A 10,377-nucleotide genomic window follows, 5' to 3' on the forward strand; every position below is an offset into this window, starting at 1 on the left:
AGTCACCGAGCATGCATCCAGTCCTGATTCCAGTCAGTCTGGGTCTTCAGCCCTACCACTACTTGGTGTTTCTGATTCAGATCTCATCCATGAGAGGTTTACTCTGTTCTTTGGTATGTGGATTATTTTAATTTTTCTTTTTTTTTTAAATATGTTAATCTTTCATTGGAGACAAAAAAAGGAGTGCCTTGAAAGCACAGAGCCAATTTTACTAAACGTCTTTCTTCAGTTCTCATATTACAGTATTATGGAGTCAGTGCTTAGGATTTAAGTTCCAAAGATGTTGAATAGAGAAATTTTCCTTTAAGTAGTTTGAACAATCTATACATGGCTGATACACTCAATGATTCCTTGGGAAAGTTAGTATCTACTTACTTCAATATTGCATCAATATCTACTTAATATTGCATTGTCAGAGTATTGAAGAATCTGGTAGACATAACTTCAGAGTTTTATGGCTGAGGACTTAAAATTCTAAGACTAATAAAAACATGGCACCCACCTCTACCATTGCTCCCTCCAAATCCATAACAGACATCTCAAATTGATCATGTTCTTCCTTGCTTAGCCCTGAAGGAGCCTCAGAACACTTCTCAACACAGCACAGTCAGCTCACTTGAATCAGTTGGTTCCAATCCAAGAAATGAAACCTCTTGCTGTGTCCAGCTCGACAATAAAATCAAGAATGTGGCCAAAACAAGGGTTGCAAATGTAAGAACTCATTACAACAAATATTAACTCCATTTAATAAGACATGCTGTGATTAATACTGCCAATTATGAAATAATATAAAGTGTATCTGTTGAGAATAGTCGAAGGGAGAATGTGTTGCCTTTATTCATTTGTTTTACTTCACAGCCTAAGTAAACTTCATTAAAATCCACCCCAGTGTGGAAAAAATTAACTTTTAAAAATTAAAATAAGTCAGTGTCTGTTACAAGGATGGCGTTCTTTTTTAGTCTGGGGTGATATTTGTTCCCCAGGCACAACAATCTCAGCCAAGGGATTCAATAGTGCTTAATTTCTTTTGTTCTTATAGCTTTCTTTGCAATATTTCCCCTGTCCCTTATGTAGTATTCATTATCCAGAATGTTCCAGCTCATATTAGCAGTTTCCATCATAAACCAATGGGATTTCTAAAAATGATGGCAGCATTTCAAACCCATCTGCAGCCCTTTCCTGATACTTAGCTTCCTAGCTTTGGAGCTACACTTTCCAAAGACTCTATTATTTTGAAGCTATTTTCATCAACTCTACTGTTTTATTAAGTGTATCACAAAATTTCTCTTCATTCATTTCCTTTCTGAGATAGCTTTTGCAAGCACTATAATAGAATAAACTTTTAAAATCTTGTGCTGCCTCTTGTTTCAAAATTTTTACATCATAAACTGAGCAAGAATTTACATCATAAACTGGGAATTACATCTTCCTGGCTAGAGGTGTGAACTATGTAACACATCCAAATAGAAATATTTGGGGGTGCTGACTATCTGGTTTTGCCTTCACTGGGGATCAGGGTCTTGTTGGCGATCAGATTGCCCAGAGAGAGCATCTTTAACTTCAGGACTTTATGAAGACAAAAGGAATTGTCAGGATTACCAAATGCACATTTGCCAGTAAAAATTATAAGAAACTTCCTATACATATTCATATGTAGCTGTGTATAGAGTTTATCCACTGGTAATAAACTTTGACTGTAACAGATGAGGGAATAGTGGTGGTGGTCATTATTCCACCTTCGTGTGATTCTCCATCACTGTTCTTTCCCTAAATAGTCTTATTTCAGAATCCTTGGCACTTTCACAGATCATTTGTAGCCTTCTGTTATTGACCCACGGGGCTGCAAAATGATGTAGCTCTCGCTCTCTGTCTCCACACGTGGAGCCTGGTGTCTGCATAGCAGCCTCACTGTAATTCTGAAAGACATCTGAGCATTGTGACATTAAAGGGACAGTGGAGGCCCTGCCTTCTGCTAGTAATGTACCGCAAATGGATTCCACAATTGTATTGTACCATGATACTTAGTGTGCAACATCAATCCATACTCTCCAATCTCCTCATAAAGATAACTTAGGAGAAACCAGCACATCATGATTGAAGTCCTCTCATGTCCAGTCATCAGACCACAGATATCCTTTGACAGTTACAGGGAACCATCAGAAGTGATTGATTTGTTTTTCGACCTTCCTGACTTAAACTATCCTGAATAGTAGAGCAGAATCTTGACCACCAAAATAAGCTGAATATCATCAATACCAATGAAGAGTATTTTCATGGCCCTCTCTGGCTACAAGGAATGTGTACCCAAAGGAATAGAAATTCACTGATTCAAATAGTAGAAAATGAAACAGATGTTATGGTTGAATCCTACCTTTCTTTTTAATTTTTTTAATCTTTATTTATTTTTGAGAAAGAGAGACAGAGTGCGAGCAGGGGAGGAACAGAGAGAGAGGGAGACTCGGAATCTGAAGCAGGCTCCAGGCTCTGAGCTGTCAGCACAGAGCCTGATGCGGGGCTCGAACTCACTAACCGTGAGATCATAACCTGAGCCGAAGTCGGATGCTTAACTGACTGAGCCACCCAGGCACCCTGAATCCTATCTATATTTCATTTCTACTTCTTTCACACCCTGAATCTCTCACCCTACTAATGTCTTCCTTCTTTGAACTTCTGCTGCCATACATTATCACATGGCTATACACTGACCCATACACTCTCCCATTGATCCCTGCCTTCATCTTGACTCTGCAGTCTATTTTTGAGAATGAGTGTTCCTCAATACATATGAGTCCCTCCCAGCACCTACCCTATATCTAGGCACATGTTACATGCTCAATAAATACTATGGGATAGCTGGGAACTCATGATTCACTAAGAACATGATTCACCAGGATATCCTTTCTTTGTATATCAGCCTCCCCAAAATAAAAGCTAAAGTGCCACAAAACCAAACTCTCTCAAGCAGAGCCACTGTCAAGCATTTCTCCTTGAAATGGAGTAGATATAGAAGCTGAACAGTAGCCAGAAGACTGTGCTCCACATCCCACTGCTTCAGACCTGGTCTGCAGCTGTCACCCCAGTTAGTACTGGTATGAGGATCTGCGTGAGGCCAGCATCAGAGTGGACATCCCATCATCACTGCCAATCCCCCCATGATGATGCCAACATCTTGCATCAGCTTTGCCTTCCCTCAGGTGGGCCCATGAGCCTTAATCAGGAGTCTGCATCATGGTGGATGTTCAAGGCAGACCACCCAATGCTCTGCTTTGAGGTAAAGGCTGACTCTTGATCATTTCTCTCTTTCCTAGATTATTTTGCAACTGCTTACAAAGAAATGAGCTGTGGGGCTAATTGCAATAAAGCCACTATTAGACCTATGACCCCAACAGAGAGGAAGAGAGACCTGTATGGCCTGCTATAACAGTGAAGCATAAAATAAAAGTCTATTCATTTTTCCTATATAAGCCTACAGCAAAAATAAACCAATTACTAGCTCTAACCTCCAAACCCAGTGCCGTTATTATATAGATCCCCTCTTCAGTGAACCTATAGCTCCTTCTATCTGTAACAATGCCCTTCAATGACGCGTGTAACATCTATTTAAAATTAAAACATGATGCAGATTCCAACACAACAATTAGACTTTGATTTACTTATTCACTCTGCAGAAGATGCTTTGTACCCATATAAAGTCACTCATGAATCTTGTAAAGTCACTCACGAATCTCATAATTCTGCAGCCCTTGGGATGTATGGTCCAAAGATTGGGAATGACACTAGTCACTTCATAAGTATTGGCCAAAAATGAGGATGGTCTTCAATTGCTATATTATTCATTTAAAAGTAAACTCTTTTTTTTGATGTATGGAATTTTTTTAATATGAAATTTATTCTCAAATTGGTTTCCATACAACACCCAGTGCTCATCCCAACAGGTGCCCTCCTCAATGCCCATCACCCACTCTCCCCTCCCTCCCACTCCCCATGAACCCTCAGTTTATTCTCAGTTTTTAAGAGTCTCTTATGGCTTGGCTCTATGTTTTCACTCTCATGTGGATCCTGAGAAACTTAACAGAAGACCATGGGGGAAGGGAAAGAAAAAAAAGTTAGAGAGGGAGAGAGCCAAACCATAAGAGACTCTTAACAGTAAACTCTTTAAAGGAAAAGGTACATGCATGTTGTACAGTTTTATCCCCAGGGGTTGGAATAGTAAATGTCATAGAGGAGGCACTAATTAGGCAATTGTTAAATGTTACTTGAATTTACATAATTTAATTTCATTTTTCATATATTCATGGTTTCTTTCTCCAATTAGATTTTGTGTTGTTGGGAGAGGGGGCTGTTTTATTCATTGCAGGCTCCACACCATCCAACACTGTGAAATAGTTGTCCCTTAAGTATCTGAGCATTTACCAAATTGTATTCAATGGCAAACTCTTCCAGAGGATGTTACTAGGGTGTAGAGTGAAATGTTCAGTGGTCAAGTAAATTTGTAATATAAATGTCAAAGATTCACAATGCATATTTTGAAGACTTGAGAAATCCTGCAGTGAAGAATCTCAGTTTTCTTTGGGCAACTAATTTTTCTCAAATTTGAGCATAATACTTCCTTTTCCATGGCATATCCATTAATATCTTGTGGTATAGTGTTCAGTGATTTATTGACCAGTTTGAAAATGTCCTCCAAGTCTATGTCTCTACACATAAATATGGTATTCACATAATGATAATAATGATACAGTGGAAAGAAAGTTAGTTTAGGTACCAAAAGAACCAAGTACTAGCCCTACTTCTCATATTAACAACATCACTTGGAGAAAATCATTTCATGAAGGTTGTTTTGGGTGGAACTCCTGCCAAGGAAAGTAGCTGAAAAGTGAGAAAACCAGGAGTCAATTCTTTTTTTCTATTTTGTAATGTGAACATTGATAAAAACCCTGACCATGGAGCTTTGGAATCTGGATTCCACTGTATCTTATAATGTCATTGATTCGCATTTGAAAAGTTACCTCAGAATCAGTATATAAGGTGTAATATATCAAAACACTAAGTTGTACACATTAAATACATTCAGCTTTTATTTGTCAATCATACCTCAATAAAGCTGGGGGAGGGGGAGGTCATCTTAATATTGCAATAAGAAAGGAGCTGCCGTAGAAAGAATGTAAGCTAACTGGTGTTGATTGAATAGGCCACTGTGGTTGACATGTCTTTAATACCCATTCCCCTCTCCTTACATAAGATCCCTTGAAGCCAGCATAGCTATATGATCAAATTATGGCTACAAAATACAAATGGAAATGTCATGTAACATCCAGAAACTTCAGCTGGCATGCACCCTTTGCCTCTTTTCTTCCTTGTCCCTCTCTCTGTCTAGCTCCTTGGGACATCGACGTGATGGCTGGAACACACAAGAAGAAGGTCCATCCCTAGGGACAGTGTATTGGTGAGCTGGAAGGAGTCTGGGTCCCTGAGAGCTTTGTGACCAGAACTGCCACAACTCTGGACTGCCAATTCCCAGACTTCCACATGAGAGAGAAACAGGTTTCTATCTTATGTAAGTCACTGGTATTGGGGGGCAAAGAGGCAGGAGTTCCTATTATTCTCACCTGAACCTAATCTTAACTGATTTTAACAATTTTATGCCTGGAAGTTGGTGGCTGCATGGAACCAAAAGTAGAATACATGTTACTGACTTAGGCTACTGGGCTACTGAGGCAGAGGAAGAAGTTTACAGATAAAATGGGACAGGGGCGCCTGGGTGGCTCATTCAGTTAAGCGTCTGATTTCAGCTCAGGTCATGATCTCACGGTTCATGGGTTCGAGCCCCACATTGGGCTCTGGGCTGACAGCTCAGAGCCTGGAGCGTGCTTTGGATTCTGTGTCTCACTCTCTCTCTGCCCCACCCCTGTTTGTGCTCTGTCTCTCTCTCTCTGTCTCTCAAAAATGAATCAACATTAAAAAAAAATTTTTTTTAAATAGGACAGAGAGCTGGTATCCTTGTCTAAAGTGGCAGAATATATGATTATACTCTCCTCTACTGTACTTTGGGAGAGCATGTGCTGACAAAGGCTGTGGCATTCAGGGAAATGGCAGGAAAAAAAAAAAGAAACCAGAATGTCGCAATCTGTGCTTCTTGATTATGAAAGAGATAAGCGCAGCCTGGAGCTAACTAGTTTTGCAAGCTGAGATGGAAAGTTAGAAGCCCTGTAATGGATGTTCTTTCTGCCTGCAATTTGGAGCCTTGCCGGACTGAAAAGCCAACTGGTTTTACATCCTAAATGGAAACAATAATAAGCAGACTTAAAGCTGCAGCCTTAACAAGAGATCACTGATGCTCTGGCATATAAAGGTCACATAAAGGTCATAAAGTCCTGCTGTTAGACACCAGATTAACTGTTGCCTTTCCTCCCAAGCCCATTGTTTCATTCAGCCTCAAGACAGGCAACATTAAATTGAAAGCAAGAAGAGCACAGCATAGGGTCCAGGAAGCAAAAAACAAACAAATAAACAATAACAAAAAAAACACCATCACTGTCTTAAACCTTAAAACTATGTCCAGCCAAGAACTTGGCTATGGATACTCACACATGGAGCTTCCTGGAAATTTAGTAAGTTAGCTCGAGAATTTTCTAAGCAAAGACACCCTAAGCCTAGTCTATAAAAGCCTGTGATGGTTTCACCCTTGGAGCCACCCTGGCCCTCAAATCTGCACCAGCATAAAGCAATCTTTGTAAACTATGGAGCCCCCAAGAAATGCATCCTCTTTAAAGATCTCAGATTTAACCTGGAAGATTGTAGTCAAGGACAGAACCAGGGGTCACAGAGGACAAATGATAAAGGAGTTCTTTCCAGAAAGCAGAACCAGGGGCTCTGGATGAGCTACTCTAGAAGTCTACACTACTGCCCCGGAAAAGAATCGGCAACATTTTTGCCTAGCACGCTTTGATAATCACTATGGACCAGTGCCTATGACGTGTTTCTCATTCTTCTCTCTTCCAGTTTTCCTGTTTCTACTCCACCATTTTATATTGTGCTATGTGGAGGCAGAGAGCTTGTGTTTTAGTTTATGGGTTGCCGGGCCATCAAGAGCCACATCTGAGATCATGGAAAGGAATTTGTATCACCCGGAGATCCTGACTTTGAGGTTGGATGGCATTTGGGGCTCTCTACCTTGGGGATGTACTCTGTAAAGGGAAGAAGAATAAGTACAGATTATTACGTGGTCAAACAGGCAGACTGTATCAGAGCCAATCTAACTTTTCTTTTTGTTCCATAATAATAGTGCCTCCAAATTTTAGTTGGGCACACGGACACCCAAAATAAAGATCTGGTAGAGGTAGTGAAAAATTGTCAGATTCTGCATATGCTCTGAAGATAGAGCCCAAAGATTTGCTTAAGGAGAAGAAATGAGATGGAGAGAAAGAAAGGAATCAATGGTGACTCCAAGTGTTGCGGCCTGAGAAACTGGAATGATAGAACTGCCATTTCCTGAAACAGAAAAGACTGAACAAGGAGCATGCTAAGAGGATGAAAGCCCGTGAAGGCAGTGTTGAACTTATTAAGAAATCTTTGCAGAGATGCCAGTCAGTGAAGGGAAGACCATGTCTCCAGAGGTGGAGAGTGATCAGCTGTAGCTAATGCTGCTCGAAGTTTGACTCAGTAGAGTCCTGAGGAGCTTCTGTTAGACCCCTCCCTTATTACTGCTGTGAGAGGAAGAAGCATGGTAACCACCCATCCCTCTAACCCAGGGTGCAATGTTTGGTTGCACAGTACACAAACTGCACAACCACACATGGCAGCCTGAAACACTTCCAAGTTCTAGTCCTATGTCAGATTATTTCACCATGAAGCAAGATCCCTAGACCTGACACTAACATTACAGAGAACATCAGCCAGAATACCTCATGGCATTCACACATAACCACCCTATTAGAGCAAGAAGCATGCGCAATGCCCTGTAATACCTTACTTTTCCCACCTCTGGGTCCATTCTGGAAGATGGTCACATCTTAGGCACACTTCAATGCTTCAACTCAGTAAGTAATGTGGGGCCTTGGAATGTTGTGCTAGAACCCAGAAGAAAGATACTTGGGGGTTCTGATTAAAAGTGTTTCTTATGGCTTTCAAAACATACTGTATCATTGTACTCCTTACGTTGAAATGACATAGCAATGTTTTCTTTCAAAGTTGATGTCAGCAGGTGTTGGACAAAGCAATCCCCAGGAAAACAATGAGAACACATAAGAAAATGGATTCAGAAGGAAATCGTCTATGAGGACGTGACACATAACTTTGCCTGACTAGCCTCCTAGACGTTTGGAGTAAGAGGTGTGGACTTGAGGGAGAGAGAGGAAGAGGGAAGGGAGAATTTGCCAGGAGTCTTCTATAGGCAGCTTCAGACTTAACTGAAATGGAAATTTTGTAATTATAAACCCCTTGAGCATCTTTGAGACAAGAGAAAGGACAATGGAAAACATTTAAATCATCTTTTCCTTGCAAAACAAATCAAGGAGTTGAGACATTTTTATGGCACATAACAGAAAGTCAGGTTTCAACCCTGCAGAGGAATAGGTGATTTTAAATCTGAAAATAGAGATTGGGAATTAATAGTATCATTAACATTTAAAAATGCTGTTCTGGGCACATACACTAGAAAATTATAATGTGAAGCTCCCGTATTAAATAGCTCAGTGCTTCTATATATCCTGATCTCAGAGCAAACACTTGGAATTGAAGAAAAGCCACATTTGCCCTTTGTTCACTAGGATATACACAAACAGTAGACTTTTTCCAGTAGCTCCTATACTATCGTCATGATAACCATGGCCCCTCCTATACTCTTTCCTTCTGTGTCTTCTAAAAAATAGACCACAGCAGGACTCACATGTGGCATCCTTCAGTTACCCACGTTTTTTTCCCTCTCTGAAAAACCTGACAAGATGTTGCAATCAATTTCAACCTTTTTACATTAACTTATTGAATAATACCTTTGGCCCTCAGGGGTTTGTCACATCTAACCTGTCAGCAAGTTGTTAATATTTAGGATATAAGGAAACAGAAAAATCAAAATGTGAACAAAACTCTCAAATCTCACAATGCAAGTCAAATTAAAAAGAACGCATTAATATACTATTTTCTTCTAACATTTTACCTTTGCACTTTCATCATCAGTAGAATCACTGAGGCAGGAGAGGGGGACTAGGCCTATCTCATAAGCTTACTTTACTGCATTTACCCTTTTCTCTTTGTAGCACGAAGGACAAGTCTGATCAAGAAGCACAAAGATTCAAATTTAATCATGTCTCTACCCCTAACAGCTATGTGGCTTTCAGCATGGTTTGTTTGGAGCTTTGGTTTCCTCATTTATAACTCTATTCCAGATCCTCTCTTGAGCTCCAGATGCATGAATCCGCTGACGTCTCCACCTGAACAATCTCCAAGTATCTCAATCTAACAAGAAACTAACTTGTGATTTTCCACCATGAATTTGGTTCTCATCCATCGCTCCACACCCATCTTCTTGAGCTAGCCAGAAATCTAAAACCCATGCGTGACTTCACTCTCTCCTCTTAGGCCCAACATATTACCAAGTTTTACTAATTTATACCTTTCATTTGTTAACTTTATGTCTTCATTTCTGCCCACCTCTCTCCATCTCCACCACAACACCAACCCCATCTAGCCACGCCCACTCTCCTCAGGACTATAGTTGAGAGCTTCCTCGCTAGTCTATCTCCATGTACTCTTCCAATCATCGGCCCGTCTAAATCAGTATTCTTTTTGAAATATAAATCTGATAATGTAACCTCCTCCAAAAATGTTTTTTGAGTGACTCACACTAGCTATTTGGAAATTCAACAATACCCTTTGAAGTCCTATCACAGAATCTTTTCACTTCCTTGAACCGGTCATGCTCTCCCACACCACACGGCCTCTGTACATGTTATCTCCTGCCTGTCATAGTGCCTGTCCTCCAGTCAACATCTAGTCTTCCATTAGGTCTCATATCAATTCTCACTCACTCAGAGCAGCTTTCTCTCACCTCCCATAATAGGCCAATTCTCCTTACGATACATGTTCACAGTATCATCACAGGTGTAATTTTTCATTTATTTTGTGATTATTTGAAATATCACCAGCTTTCTCATTAGACTAGAAACTTTGTAAGGGCAGAAACCAAATCTCACTTATCCCAATAAATATTTATTGAACAACTGAATGGATCAGTGAATATAAATAAATTAATAAAGCAATAAAATTAAGTACCCTCTGATCACTGAAACCCTACATGGCTATTATTTAACCTCTCTGCGTATCGGATTTTGTTGCTCGCATAAATAAATGGGTCTTGAAAATAATTCCTGATATACCCAA

The sequence above is a fragment of the Panthera leo genome, chromosome A3 (genome assembly GCF_018350215.1).
Source record: "Panthera leo isolate Ple1 chromosome A3, P.leo_Ple1_pat1.1, whole genome shotgun sequence".
Classification (NCBI taxonomy): domain Eukaryota; kingdom Metazoa; phylum Chordata; class Mammalia; order Carnivora; family Felidae; genus Panthera; species Panthera leo.